This window comes from Stegodyphus dumicola, chromosome 10 (genome assembly GCF_044657685.1).
Source record: "Stegodyphus dumicola isolate Sdum_Otavi_A_Nest chromosome 10, ASM4465768v1".
Classification (NCBI taxonomy): Eukaryota; Metazoa; Arthropoda; class Arachnida; order Araneae; family Eresidae; genus Stegodyphus; species Stegodyphus dumicola.
This window is the reverse complement of record NC_140777.1, coordinates 102,325,401-102,341,438: the sequence shown is the minus strand read 5'-3', so window position 1 is coordinate 102,341,438 and position 16,038 is coordinate 102,325,401. Positions and strand designations below refer to the sequence as shown.

The following is a 16,038-nucleotide window of genomic DNA, read 5'->3' as shown; positions in this document are numbered from 1 at the left end:
TGGCGTCGAAAGAAAGTTGAACTTACGCTCCGAAATATTAATGACCCTGAAAAATCCATAAATCTCGAAGTCATTGAAATACCAGTCATACCAAATGCCGATATACGAGTACCAGATGTAGAAATCAAATCCAAACTCCAAGCATTCGGCGTCACTTTGACCGACTGCGGCGACTTCGTTAGCTTTAAATTGCCTGACTGTGATTCCCTCTCAAAGATTCTTGGACTTCAATGGGATACAATTAAGGATATCTTCTGTTTTAATGCTAAAGACGTTATTGATTTCATCCAGTCAAATGACCAAACAAAACGTTGTGTTTTAAAAGCTGCTTCAAAAATCTTCGATCCTGTTGGGTTTCTTGCTCCATATGTTATTCAAGCAAAAGTTCTGTTTCAGGATTTATGGCTGAAAGGTGTTGATTGGGATGAAATTATCCCACCAGAATTGCAAGACAAGTGGAACAAATGGTATAGGCAACTATGTGATTTACCTAATATCCAGATACCTCGGTGGTATTTTCGTGATGTTGATGAAACGCCTGAAACACTGGAACTACATTGTTTTTGTGATTCATCTCAAAGTGCTTACGGAGCAGCAGTGTACGTGAAATTCCGTAGCTTAAAATATTGTGGAACAAGTTTAGTGATAGCCAAGAGCAGAGTGGCTCCCCTGAAAAAATTATCTTTACCAAGACTCGACACTGCTCATGGCAGCAGTGTTAGACACTCAAAATTATCTTTACCAAGACTCGACACTGCACAAGACACTGCTCATGGCAGCAGTGTTAGGTGCAAGACTTGTAACTACAGTCCGTGTGCATTTTACTCAAGCTAAGATTCATTTATGGACAGATTCTCTTATTGTGCTTCATTGGATAAAAAACTCACCACGGCGATGGAAAACATTCGTACAAAATCGAGTGTCTGAAATTCAAGACAAAACATCCCCGAGCATGTGGCATCATTGTCCTGGCTCAGATAATCCAGCCGATAAAATTACACGTGGTGTTAAAGTGAGTGATCTTGTAGTAAATCACGTGTGGTGGCATGGACCTCCATGGCTTCATCAAGATGAAATAAATTGGCCTAAAGTGAACAAGCATTGTAACATAGTAGATAGTGTTGAAGAAAGAGTTGTGACTCAAGTTACTAGCAGTGTTCAACCTTTACAACCTGTGTTAAAAATAGAAAACTTTAGTGACTTAGGTAAACTTTTAAGAGTAACGCCATATGTATTTAGATTCATTAATAATTTAAAGTCACAGAATAGAGTGATTGGTCCTGTGACCAAAAATGAAATATGTAATGCTATGTGTTATTGGATTATCTTATCACAAGGTGAGTATTTTTTTGAAGAGTTGAATGGTGTTAAATGTAAAAAACCATTGTCTCATAATTCCAAATTGTTTGGGTTAAATCCAGTAATGGATGAAAAGGGTTGTTTAAGAGTTGGAAGTAGATTAGTGAAATCATCATTAGATGTCGATGAAATTCAGCCTATAATATTACCAAATAATTATTTTTCTTGTTTAATTATTTTGAATTGTCATGAAAAGGTACTTCATAGTGGTGTAAATGAAACTTTAGTGCAAGTAAGAGGGAAATTTTGGATTTTAAAAGCTAGACGTTTTGTAAAATCTGTGTTACATGATTGTAGATTTTGTAAAAAATATAATGCTAAAGCTGGACACGAGATATCGGCTCCTCTTCCAGCTGACCGAGTGGAGAAAGCTCAACCATTTGAGGTAAGTGGCATAGATTTCGCTGGCCCTTTGTATTTAAAGGATGGTACAAAAGTGTATATTTCATTGTTTACCTGTGCAGTGACTCGAGGAGTCCATTTAAAATTGTTATCAAATTTAAGTGCAGAGTGTTTCATTCAAGCCTTACGTAGATTTTTTGCAGGTAGGGGTATTTGTAGAGTTATATATTCTGATAATGCTAAAACCTTTAAGACTGCTGATCGTGAATTAAAATACTTGTATAAATTATGTAAAGATGAAAAGGTTCTAAATTTCCTTGGTAAAAATGGGTTTGAATGGAAATTTATTGTAGAAGGTGCTCCTTGGTGGGGCGGATTCTGGGAACGTTAGGTAAGATCTGTAAAAACGTGTTTAAAACGTATCTTGGGTAAAGCTTTTTTATATTATGAAGAACTGTATACTGTCTTAGTTGAAGTTGAAGCTGTTATTAATTCTAGACCTATAACTTATGTATACAATGAACCAAATGAACCTGATCCTCTTTCACCATCTCATTTTATAACTGGATCTAGATTAACTGTTTTACCTTCACCTGAATCTAAACTAGAATCTACAAGATCTCACAGTTGATTAAAAGATGGAAGCATAGGCAATTAATATTAGAGCATTTTTGGAAAAGGTTTTATAAAGAATATTTGTTAGAATTAAGATTAGTCATGTTTTCAAAAAACTCCAAAGAATTCTCCCGTGTTTAAAATTAATGATGTTGTACTTGTACGAGAAGATAATGTGAAACGCTGTAACTGGAAGATAGGTAGGATTAAGGAATTATTTAACGGAAGAGATGATAGAATTAGATCTTGTGAGATTCAGTTAGATAAGGGTGTTGTTAGAAGACCAATTGAAAGATTTTATAATCTTGAAGTTCAATAAAATTGATGCATCCGTTTACGGATGCATGGGGGGGGGAGTGTTAAGTTTAGGATTGTGTATCCATAGATCGCCAATAGATGGCGCTAGTGTTTGTTTGTAAAAAGAAACTGTGATGTCAATTATGTATATGTATCAGTTAGTTTTTGGTGTTCGTGAATAAATGTTTTGTGGAAGAACGCTCCTCTGTTTATTACTTTAACTGCGATCCAGTCTGATTTATTAGAGATTTACACATATTTTGTTTAGCGTTAAAGTCCACAGCGATTATCTTATTCCTAGTCGGAATCATCATGTCTTGTTTCAGCTCCTGGAGTGCAGTGACAATATCATGTGAAGGAGGGAAATACACGCTGGTGATGGCAATCTGACCATAAGGCCATTCCAGTTGTACAGTAACTGTGTAATCTCCTTTATGTATTAGCAGAGGCGTGAGTGGACCATTGTAGACGATGGCTGCTTCACTGCCTACGGAATGATAAGTTTTGAAGTTGCTGAATCCTGTGATCCTGTTGTTAATGTAATGAAACTCTTGTAGTGCGGCTAGATGTACATTGTTTTCTAGAATAACCTGTGCTGTATGGACAGTTGCGGCTTGGCTGCGTTGCAAGTTGCCTTGAAGAAATGCAAAACCATGAACTGTTCTTGGATATGCAATAGCCTGCTGTTCATCTACCACTGCGCCGTTGTTTTCATTCTGAACAGTTCTGCCTTGTAGGCTTGACATTGTCTTGCACTAGACGGGTATGTGGTGTTGAAGCTAGTGTCTTTGGATTTATTGTGAGTTGCCCAATTGACGCAGTGTGGAGTCTTAGCTTTGCAGTTATCCTGGCAATGAGCTTGTCCACAGTTTACGGAGGTCAACGCTGCTTTACAAGAATGACTCAAGTGTCCAAGCCGCTGACAATTAAAACACCTTGCAACTTGAAAGTATTTTCTCAACGCACAAGAGCTAAATCCTATAAGAATTCTTCTAAGGTCCTGAATATCCTCGTACAGATTCTACTGTAGGTCGACGATCCAAGTGAGGCCGATAGTTGTGCGAATAGGATTTCTTGGATGTATTTGTTCTTCACTTGCTGAGGGCACCAAGCTCGCAAAAGCCTCACGTATGTCGTCTGCTGTCTCCGTAAACTGCGGATGTGGGGATACCAAAGACGATTATTGTGGACTTCCTGAAAAACGGCTCTCTGAGCGTGACTGCTGCTGAGAGTGAGGGCTTTTCCTCAATCGCTTTTCTGAGTGTTTCTATATTTTGTATGTGGCTGCACCTAATTAAAAGTTCGTTAGAGCGTGTGGGCGGCACTTCTTCAACAGTAATGCCCAGTTCCCTGGCGCTAAGTTCAGTTAAGTTCAGTTGTGATCTGACTTGTTCTGGAGTTCTGTCTGTTTCTTTTGTTTTTAATAGGAGGACGTGGTCTGATAATTGTTTGTTAAGTTGCGCATTTCGTGTTTTTCTCTTTCTCTTTTTGACTTCGGTAAATGGGGTTTCTTCTGTTTCCGTCTGTTCTGGAAGGTCTTCTGGTGAGGCCGGAGCTGTTAAAGAACGATTATCATTCACGTTAAGTTGCTGTTGCAGTAGCTGAATTTTTCCTTTCAGACTTGCACAGTACACTTCTTGTTCTGCAAAAGTATTGCGGATAGAGGTAATTAATGTACCAAGCAGTTTTTTCTCGCTTATGCATTAAAAATGCTTGTTTGCATTAAAAATGAATGTATCTGGTCGCTAAGATGTCTCGATTCTGGAAGCTGGTCAATTGATAGTAGTGGTACGCGTCTCAGCTGGAGGGGAAGCATTCAGATTAATCATAGCACCATCTAAGTTTGCTTCGGATTTTCGAGTTCGCGAGCTCATTCTAGTGACTAGCAATTATCTTGCATAAACAATACAAGTAGGTTAACTCAGCAAGTAGTATAATACAAGTAGGTATAACTCAGCATTAGGATGGTAATTGCGCAGAATTATATGCACCGTCGCACTCCTCTCAGTAGGGTACAGAGCCTCGACCGCCAGCCCCTTTAAATAAGCATATACAGGTAATCTTAGAATTAAACAGTTGGAAGTGTCTTAACTGAACACACTAAATACTAATAAAAAAAATCGCATAATAAGTATGAGCTAATAGCTCAGAACAAAACATAGGGGGGGGATGCACAGCGTTAATAAATTATTAAACAGCTACATATAAGGTAACCCAATACAAAAAAAAAAAAAAAAAACAATTCATTCAATTATACAATGTACAAGGAAATGAGAGAAAACTACGGAGAACTGGGATGCACAATTTACACTCCGTTAACGTTATTTACACGAATATGTTTAAATTATGATGGGCAGTATATACTAGGAATATTCAAATAATACAGAAATTAAAATTATAATATCCCATAGGCACAATGTTTGAGAATTGAAATGTTTAATTTATGATGAGTTCAGCATATACTAGGCATATTCAAATAATACAGAAATTAAAATTATAATAACCGAAAAGCACAATATTTGAGAATTAAAATGTTTAAATTATGATGGGTGCAACATAAACTAAAAATATTCAAATAATACAGAAATTAAAATTATAATATCCGATAAGCACAATGTTTGAGAATTAAAATGAATATATAATGTAGAATAATACGAGACAAACGAGACCACTGAACGTACGTTGCGGAGTTATAGCAAATTTTACGACAGTGTAGATTTTAGCAGTGAGATATTTAACTGTGGCATGCAAGATGAAAACTCAAAAATGCTCCAATGTAATAAAACAATTTTAAAATCCTACCTTTTGATATTGTACATCTGTTCTCCTTCTCTTCATAAGAAGAGATATACAATCAACTATGGTTATAGTATACAATCAACTCATAGTATACAATCAACTATGAGATGAGGTTGACAAGGTAGTTGCAAGTGAGAAACAAACACTTGTTGTCGTCAGCGTCAGCTCAGTGGAAGAATCAAGGTTAGTCAACCGAAGTGTTATCGCGATCTACCGAAAGTGTTCCCGCGAGCTACTAGTACCTCGCGATCAACGGTTTGGCGATCGCTGCATTAGAAAAAAACTTTAGCATGTGTTTCAAGTTTAGTAACGTTGAAGGAAGCACGATTAATTAACAGACTGTTCATATTGATATTGGGAGAGGGAATCTCGCCTTGTTAACCCCAGCGAAATTGTCACATTTCCGGCTTAATTAGCCAAAAGCTCGTTTTTCTTTCTTTCTTTCTTTCTTTTCTTTTTTTTTTTTTTTTTTCCATTTACTTGCTGCTAGTGACGTCAGGATAGCAGTCCCAAAGTCTTGTTATTTTGGTGGTGATGGCTTACAGCATGCCCGGCACATGTACTCGCCTAATAAGATATATTCGCTATATAAGATAAATATCTGAAATTAATTCTTGGAGAATTTATAACACATCTTATCAATAAGATTTGTCATACATTTGCAAAATAAAAGAGGGTTAAAATTTCGTGTCGAGGAACACGAAATGGAGGGAAGGGGAATCTATGATAGATAGCTAATTATGTTACGATTTTGACTACTGTGTAAAGGACATTAGGTTATTTCGAGGCCGGAGATATGAAAAATTAGCAAACGCCTAGGAATCGAACCACGGACCTCAGGAAAACCGGCCCACCGTGCAGAACCACTACAACACGAAGGTACGCTAGGAAAGCGAGAGAAATACCTTATACACTCCCATTTTTAAAGGGCGACTTAGGTTTTAGGGGACCCAATCGCCAAATCTTGGGTGGGGAGAAATCATCATCCAACACTCTTTTAGTTCGGGCGCCACCGTAGAGACATTAGATATTTTTTTGAAAGCAGGAAAGATGAAAAATTAGCAAATGCCTTCGCCCTGAATCGAACTACGGACATCTGGAATACCGGCCCAGCGTGCAGAACCACTACACCACGAAGGCATGCTAGGAAGGCGAGAGAAATACCTTATTACTTACTGTATTACAAAAAATTTCTATAAATTTTCTTCGGTTGGTGAACTAGATTTTCTTGAAAATTTTCATATTTACAAAAATGTATCTTCTTTAGTTAATAATATTAATTTAAATTCAGTCATCCCTAAAGCTTTCAGATTTCTCATAGCATAGCTTTGTTTCATTGCTTTTTTCCTTGATAAGTGGTAATATGATCGTATGCACGCTTTGCTTCACCATGAAAACGGTTTTCCCCCTTCCCATTTTACAGAAGTATTTTTGCTCCTGAAAAAGAGACCGACCGTTCTTGAAATAGATAGAGGTTTTCAAAAATCTATGAATGTAATTTTGCCTTTTCCCTTTTGTTTAGTTTTAAAAAAAAGAAGAAAGAAAGAAAGAGATTATCTTGATACAACATATTAAGTTTGCTATGGCTGAGACTGGGAGTCGGTAAGATCTACTTGAGAACGGAAATTATATTCTAGAAACAATCATAAGTTTCACATTAATGGCCTTTTTAATACGTTTTTGTTTTTCTGGCAAGGCTCACAAAGGCGATTGTACAGTTCAATATCATTCATTATGTATAAAGGTTTTGTAATTTGTTGAACATTCTTTCAACATTTTGTCACGTCCGTGTCCAGTACTCAAATAAGTTGTCATGAAATACGGAAACTAACTCAGCGTCCGTGACGTAATACTGTATAGTACCGATGCTTTCTTTAACAGGGTAAATGAATGTACTTTTGTTTTCCACAATCATCACATCCTAGCGATTAAGCAGCTACAATCCTGTGGTTCTTTCCTGTGGTTCTTTCTTAGCAGTCATTTTGGCCTTTTTACGTCATTTATTAACTTCTGGTACGTAGTTTCGGTTCTTCGAAACGAATCGGAAATGTTTTTCATTCTTTGCCGGTTTGTCATTTGGTATTCTATATAATGCCTAGGAAATGTGTGAAATATGAATCGTTTCAAATATTGCCGGCTAGTTTCAGGCATTATATACAATGCCTCGGCATTCTATAGAATGCCGGACTTCAAACTTTGCCGGTAACATATTCCCTATATTATTTATATTCCCTATATTATTATATTATCTCTTTGAAAATAATACATAGCTATAACATTTGGAGACAGCATCCTTTTATTTGAAAAACGACATGAAAGTGAAACGAACACAAAATTAGGACTGAGGCTAATACATTCAATTTTATCCTCAAATCACATACCGATTTTAAATACTAAATTTTTGTATTACCTCAAGATATATTTTTGAAAAAGTCTCTTCACAGCTTTAAGTTTATTATTATCACTTCCGGTTTATAAGTTGTAGCCAAAATCTAATATACGGTTACCATTGATATAAAAGTTTTGAACACTAAAATTGAAAAGTTTTGGATTATATTTTAATTCAGATTTTCTTCATAAATTTCACCGAATTTTTCCATAAATCAGCGAGAAAGGATTAACCCTCTACATGTACGCTGCATCTGATCCAAAGTCTTCTTAGCCACTCAGTTTTTTTCTTAAGCCCCTAGGAGAGTTAGCCCAGAAGAGCTTAGTTTCAAAACGAGATTTTGCGTTGAATCCTTATAAAATTCTGAATCAATTTTCAAATTGTTGTCACCAAATATTATCGCTTGTATTTAATTTAAAGAAATTAAATAATGAAGAATTTGCATGAAAGTATGCATGTTTTTCGCATTGTGAAAAAAGAACTGTACCTAGAAATATGAAATTCTGAATAACGTACCACCCGAATATGTACACCTGGAAAGCCCAAATTTTGACTTTCATATTTGTGTTATTGTTTAGTTTATATCTTTTACAACTTTAACGAATTTTTGATTAAAAAAACTTAGTAATTTCAAAGCGTGCAATGACAAACTGTGCGGGAAGAAAACATTTTTATCTCAAGCGCGCGAGTCTGTCCATGGGAAATTCTAAAGATATGCTGTTTTTAAATATTTTATTGTGTATTTCAGATTTTGTAACACTTCAACGAATTTTTGATTAACAAATTCAAAGCGAGCACTGACAACATTGTACGAAAAAAAAAAATCATCTCCAGAACGCGAATTCTAAAGATAGGCTGTTTTAAAATATTTTTAACCAAAGAATCATTAGCCCAAATGCTCTCGAGGGCGGGAGAGAAGATGCTAAAAAAAAGAGGGCGGTAGCGTAGCAATAATAGTCGCAACCTCAGAAACAATATTGTTACGGATTTGGTATTTAAATAGCTAATGTTAGTTGAATTATAAATTAAATTGTTTTATTTTCCCTGCAGTGCAGCGCGTAACGAATATTAAAAGAAAGCTAGGCCGGAAAATTGAAAATACAAGAGCTCGTGCATTTAACATTTAATAAATATCTCTTTCGAGAAAGTTCCAGAAAGTTCTCGCGCGCGATTTAAAATCTTATAAAAGGAGGAAAACCTCTCAGTTCGGTGTGATTTTAGTTGGTTTGTTGTTGCTTTAAGAGTTTGGTTAGAAAACTGCTCTTGTTGACTGTAGCGAATTCGCTTTCTCTAGCTGTTTTGAATTACGTTCTCTTGAACATTTGAGTAGTTAAAAGATAACTACTGTGAGATATTGTTATACTGAACGAATATCTGAGGAAAATTAAGCATTTTTGTTGTGATAATAATAAATTTTGTTCATTTTTCATCGGACTTGTGCATTCAATTCAAACGAACCCGTACGCACGCAACAATATAAACGTACATGTGTTCTCTTCAGCCATTCTGCCTCTCGTCTTTGAAAAGTAATCCTAACGGATAAATGTCATCAAATAGGTAAGACCGATAATAGTCAAGGCTGATGAATTAGTCTATGCAATTTTTTTCTTCCCAACATTTCAATTCTTAAATATCTTTGAAGATTTTTGATTTATTTTTGTTCTATTTAAGTCAAATAAAAGTCTCTTATTTATTAAACAAAGATTTCCCACTTGCTTTTAACTTAATAAATGATTCTTTTTATAACTGCGTAAGGTAAATACGTTCTATGCCTTAGCTGAGTATTCGCAGGTTTAATGCATATAACTCAAGATGTTTATAATTGTTTACATACTGGCATATGTGTTTTTACTTATGCGTCGAAAAATAATTTGATAAGTAAGGGAAAGAGATCAGATTATTATTATTCACTTCCCACTTAGGAAGTATTCTCTGAAAGCTTAGAAAATTTTCATAATTTGTTTTAGTTTAAATTACAGTAAGTTATTTAATGATAAATTAAAAATGTTAGAATTATTTGAAACAAATATCAGTCTGAAAATGTAATACTATTTCGTTGTCAATATATTTGAATTACAAAATGTAACTAACTCAACGAAGGTCTTGCTGGTACTAAACTTTGCAGATGCAGGTGGCAGATTTAAGATAGAAAATAACTATAAGCTTGAATTTTCTTCTTTGAATTTAATCACTACTGTATGTTTTGAAAAATATTTAGAAGAAATTTCAAATTTCTTTAAAATATTTCTTATTTTGTTAAATAACAGTTTTCATTTTATTTAAGCGTGACTGTGAAGAATGAATGCATGACAATATCAACGATGCAAGACCAAGCCTTCTTATAAGAAAACGTTTGAGATATGATATCACAAAAGTTGATACCAGGCGACAAAGAGGAGTTCTATTAAAAAAGCGTGCTTTTAATTCTTTTTTTTTTTTTTTTTTTTTTTTTTTTTAAATTTTACAGTTAACTTCTCTATATTCAAAACTTTCGCCTAAAAGTAAGTACGAGTTTTAAAATTAAATGTTACGTATTTTTAATATAAAAAATAAATCAAAGGATTTAAAATACACTAATGTTAGATAGTTTCTTAAGTAAATCTGATTAAAAAATCATTGGTCACATTAGTTTGGAAATACACTGTCATTATTTAAAAACAAACACTGTCATTATTTAAAAACAAATGTACACAAAGGTTTCTGAAAGATTTCAATCATCACATAATTTTTATAATTTAAAGAAAGATAATTAATTTTCATCAATAATATCAATGAAATAAACAAATGTTATGCAATTTCTAAAGTTGAACATTTTCTGTTCCTGTAACTACTACAACAAAACTAGAATTTCTGTATAAACGTTTCAAATATTAATGATTCCGAGAAAATAAAATGAATGCACTTACTTATAATTTAATTTTCTCCGCAAATGCAGCTGATAGAAAAATAAGAGAAAAGCTCTAAAACTGGAAGTGTTCAGAGAAAATCAAGAAATGGTGCGGCATTTATCTGAACACTAAACTCTTTCTAACAGTCTGACAGCCCAGGCAACAGAAAGTTTCACTTTCAGTTGATAAATTTCAGTTTCGATTGATAAGACTGTGGCACTGCGTTTGGTCACAATGTTTCTGATAAAAAAAAGCATGTTTTCGCTTTTTTTATCTACGAACCGAAACTATTTCACATTCCGTTTGATTGACATGCACACTTATCAGGTAAGCGCAGTGGCGGACTAACGGCTAGGCACGTGCCTATGGCCCGTAATTTTGGGGGCACGGAAATTAGTTTTTAATTTTTATTGTAAGGATCTTAAGTTTTACTAACGTTTATTTTATTTTAAATCTTTACTATCACTTCTTATTTTCTACTTCCGGCCAGAATTATAAGCGTTAAGGATTTTATGCAAAGTTTGTCTGGCGAACGCCAAGTATTTAAGTGTGGCCTTTTTGCCAAGCAGAAGAGAGGAAGCAGTGAGTTCGAAGCAGGCCGCTTACCTTAGAAGTTACGCAGTTGCTATTTGCCTTCCAGGCCAGAGGTTTTAATCCTCTTGATAAATTAAACGTATTGTAGTGTTCACAGTCTCTGGCTACATACGCTTCCTGTTATTATAAGGCCAATCTTACACGTGTATTATTCTAAAGTTAAATTAGAGTTTAGTTTTATTTTGATATCTTTTACGTTAGACCCCGAGTGGAGGGTCATTGTATTCCGAAGTACGGAAGTCATTGTATATAAAGAAAAATAAAGGGTTTTGTATACCCTTCGTCTGTATCCTGTCTACTTACTACAATTAGTGAACATAGCTTTAGTAAGCTCTCTGTTCTAGTCAGGTCATTGTATGTTTCCGAAGAAGGTTAGAAGAAACATTGAACCTGATATTATAATTAATTTATTTAACACGTCATATTCATAATTATTGCTGAAAATAATATAAAAACGTCATATTCATAATTATTGCTGAAAATAATATAAAAACGTCATAATTATTGCTGAAACGTATTCAAATTATGCCGAATCGTTGATTGATAAAGTCGACAAGTGTGGATGAGCGTTCCCGTGCTTATGCATCCACGCCCGCGAGTGTCGATGTATGTAAATACGATCGAGCCTCAGGTCTATCGAGCCTTTACTATACAAACGCGCGTTTAAAAAGTCAAACGTAGCTATTTAAAATCAGTATCTCCTGAACGTATTGCATCTTATGTGAGTTGTGACTGAAATTTGTGCAGTTAAGACTTAATTAAGTACATAGACTTAATCGCAAATACATTGTTTTGGATTCATAGTTAATACTTTCTGGAATTCCTAAAATAAAAATGTAAGTTTTTATAAAAGTATTACATTATTTCATTAAAATAATATATTGTTACGAATTTGGTATTTAAAAAGCTAATGTTAGTTCAATTACAAATTAAATGATTTCATTTCTCGCGCAGTGCAGCGCGTGACGAATATTAAAAGAAAGCTAAGCCGTAAAATTGAAATTACAAGAGCGCGTGCATTAAATAAATAAATATCTCTTTTTGATTTCGAGAAAGTACTGGAAAATTCTAGCGCGTGATTTTGAAATCTTATAAAAGGAGGAAAACATCTCAGTTTGTAGTGACTACCACTGTCCAATCCGTGTTTTACAGAAAGGATGAATTTGAATATTTTGTTTAGCTAATCTGTTGCACTTAGTTGTGCCATTTGTCTTCATTTAGATCGTGATATTAGTTTAATTATTCCAATCTAGATAACCTGTTTCAAAACTTGATAATTATTAATATTTCCAATATTTCTCATTGTACGCGTAAGCTGGTGACCACCCGCGTGACAGGTTCCTGCCTGTCACGCGGCTCCCTTACTCACCTACATTTCACAAAATTTGACAAGTTTCGCCTAGTTGGCGCGGCGTAAATCGCCTTAATTAAAAACTTAAGTACCAACGCCTTAGGGCAATTTACCAACAGAGACGGTTAAAGTAGCGGTTGGCTACTAATTGCCGCCTAGCCATTGACTCGATTTCGATTTCAGTTTGTAGTAGTTGCTTAGTTTGTTGTTGTTTAGAAAACTGCTCTTGTTGATTGTAGCGAATTCGCGGATTAGCGTTCTTTAGCTGTTTTTAATTGCGTTCTATTGGACATTTGAGTAGTTAAAAGATAACTACTGTGAGATATTGTAATACTGCATGATAATTTGAGAAAATTTAAGCATTTTTTTGTTGTGATAATAATAAATTTTTTTTTGTTCATTTTTCATCGGACTTGTGCATTCATTTCATAACGAACCCGTACGCACGCAACAATTTTTGGTGTCAGGAGTGGGGTTTGAATGCCAATAACAAGAGCGATGGAAGAGCAATTAAGGCAGTTAATATCAGCCTTTGCCTCATTTAAAGAAGAAATTAAAGAGGAAATGAAATTGGGCCAGGAATCCGTTAAGGAAGAAATGAAATTGGGCCAGGAATCCGTTAAGGAAGAAATGAAATTGGGCCAGGAATCCGTTAAGGAAGAAATGAAATTGGGCCAGGAATCCGTTAAGGACGAAATGAAAGCCGTTCAAGCTGGTCAAGAAGAAATGAAAAGAGAAATTACTTGCATAATAGAAAATAAATTTGAAGCTATGGAAGGCAGAATTGACGCAGTTGAAAATAAAGTTGGCCATATTGAAGAAAAAGTTTCTTCCGTAAAAGATCATATTGAAGAAAGAGTTTCTTCGGTGAAAGAAGAAATAGAAGAAAGAGTTTCTTCTGTAAAAGAACATATAGAAGGGAGAGTTTCTGCTGTGGAGGAACGAATTGAAGGAAGAGTTTGTGCCGTCCAACACCAAATCGAGCAACAAATTGATGAGAGAGTTTCTGCAGTTGCCAAAGAAATGGATACTTTAAAGAAATTCGTAACGTCGGCAGGGAGCAGGAGTGATGATTTTAAATTCTTACCAATGCCTGCTCGTCCACCTCTGAAGCTATCCACGTATGATGGGAAGACCTCCTGGCAGGTGTATAAGACACAATTTTCTATCGTGGCGGATGCGAATGGATGGGATTCCCAAGCTAAGGCCTGTCATCTCGCCGCTTCTCTAAGAGCCGACGCAGCGGATATCCTTCAGACTCTTCCCGAAAACAAAAGGTTAGATTTAGAAGCTCTATCCGGCGCTTTGGAGCTGCGCTTCGGCGAGAAATGTTTAAAAGACTACAGCAGGCTCCAATTAAAATCTCGTCAACAGCAGCCTACCGAAACACTTCAGGAGCTCGCCGCGGATGTTGAAAGGCTGTCCCATCTCGCCTTTTCGGAATGCCCGACAGAAACAAGGGAAATCCTGTCCTTACAATACTTTATCGACGGCATCCGAGATACTGAAATACAGAAAGCTCTTCGAATGGCAGATGTAAAGGACATAAAAAGCGCTCTGTTGTACGCCATGAAGTTCGAGGCAGCCCAGCAAGCAACTAGTAGAGATCGCTACCCAGTTAGAGCTGTGCGAGTCCATGAGCCAGTGGATCAACTGATGGCTCGTTTAGATGATTTAGCCAGACAAGTCGAAGATTTGATACGGAGTAGGAGCGAGAAGAAAGTGGCTCTAAGGTGTTGGAGATGTGGTAGTGAAGGTCACCTAAGACGGAATTGCAGAACACCCCAGGGTACGGAATATAAAGCAGATGATTTTACCAGACAAGTCAGTGGCTTGAGACGGAACAGAAGTGAAAAGAAACTAATTCTAAAGTGCTGGAACTGCGGAGTTGAAGGCCACATACGAAGAAACTGCAGAACACCCCGAGGTACGGAAAATAAGACCATTTCCCAGCAACAACGCAGTAAACAAATTAGTGAACATATCGAGGAACGGAGGTTGCCAGATAGTGAAAAACCTTGTTTTAAAGCTCTTAAAATTTATACAGTGAGTGGCAACAATAACGGACTGTCCATCAATGGGAATATCGATGGAGTTCCTTGCAGTATGATCATTGACACAGGAGCTAATGTTACCATCATTAGGAAAGATTTAGCTGAACAATTTAAAGATAAACTTATTTGGACGCCATCCTGTGTTACCCTTCAGACTGCGTCTGGTGACAAGATCGACATAACTGGGAAGTTAAACGTAAACATCACGTTTGGAAGTGCCGCCTACCATCACACGGCATATGTGGCGGATATTACAGATCCATGCATACTCGGATTGGACTTTTTAAGGAAATACAATTTTTCCTTAGACTTGAAAAACAACAAACTGCTTTCAGGATCTAAAGACATGACTATCCATCCTAAGAAGGGATCCTCACCTGGAAATGCCGACGCTTTGTCCGAAAGAACCAGCTCGAGAAACAGCCGAAATCATGCTAGGGTCGAAAAGAAACACCAGACTACCAGCTATTCTCCATCTCAGATGCTCTTCGGTCGAGACCTTCGTCTGCCTTGTGACCGCCTGTTTCATGGCCGTACGGATGCGCCTTCATCGCCTGAGGAACACATCCAAGATGTCAAGGCCCGTTTTGAAGTGATGCACCGTTCCGCACGAAAGCGAGTGAACTTGGCGACGGAGAAAGTGAAGACCAGATACAACACGAGAGCTGCTGGACATAGATCCAACGAAGGAGACAAGGTGTGGTTGTGGAACCCGATTCGACGAAAAGGAGTCAGGCCTGATTTACAGTCACCTTGGGATGGTTCGCACACAATCCTAAACAGGCTAAATGACGTCATGGTTCGGATCTGTGAGTCTTCGAACTCTTACGACAGGTTAGCTCATTACTATGGCCATAGTACATAATGTAAATAATTGTAAATAGTATAAGACCATGGTCCATTTTGTTTTTAAATGTGTATTTGATTTGTTTTATGTATTGCATTTATTGTTCATGTTGTTTATTATTGTAATGTAATGCTTATTAATGCATTTATGCCACAGTTGTAAGTTTAGCTTCCTGTCCAGGGATTGTACTGCCCGGGACGTGCAGTCCTTGGGAAGGGGGCAGTGTTACGAATTTGGTATTTAAAAAGCTAATGTTAGTTCAATTACAAATTAAATGATTTTATTTCTCGCGCAGTGCAGCGCGTGACGAATATTAAAAGAAAGCTAAGCCGTAAAATTGAAATTACAAGAGCGCGTGCATTAAATAAATAAATATCTCTTTTTGATTTCGAGAAAGTACTGGAAAATTCTAGCGCGTGATTTTAAAATCTTATAAAAGGAGGAAAACGTCTCAGTTTGTAGTAGTTGCTTAGTTTGTTGTTGTTTAGAAAACTGCTCTTGTT

At 36.1% G+C, this 16,038-nt stretch overlaps 1 protein-coding gene across 8 annotated transcripts in view; it reads right to left on the bottom strand.

Annotated features, from left to right (window-relative positions):
- LOC118190586 (uncharacterized) overlaps positions 1-16,038 on the bottom strand; it is a 228,101-nt gene that overhangs the window by 163,928 nt on the left and 48,135 nt on the right. Inside the window, exon 1 of one of the 8 annotated variants that reach the window (XM_085825328.1) lies at positions 10,708-10,852. The exons of 6 other annotated variants lie outside the window; for them this stretch is intronic. The gene's annotated coding sequence lies outside the window, so the exon portion shown is untranslated. Of the gene's footprint in view, positions 1-10,707; positions 10,853-16,038 lie in introns of those variants that run through there. One more of the 8 variants, XM_085825333.1, reaches the window with a different exon arrangement.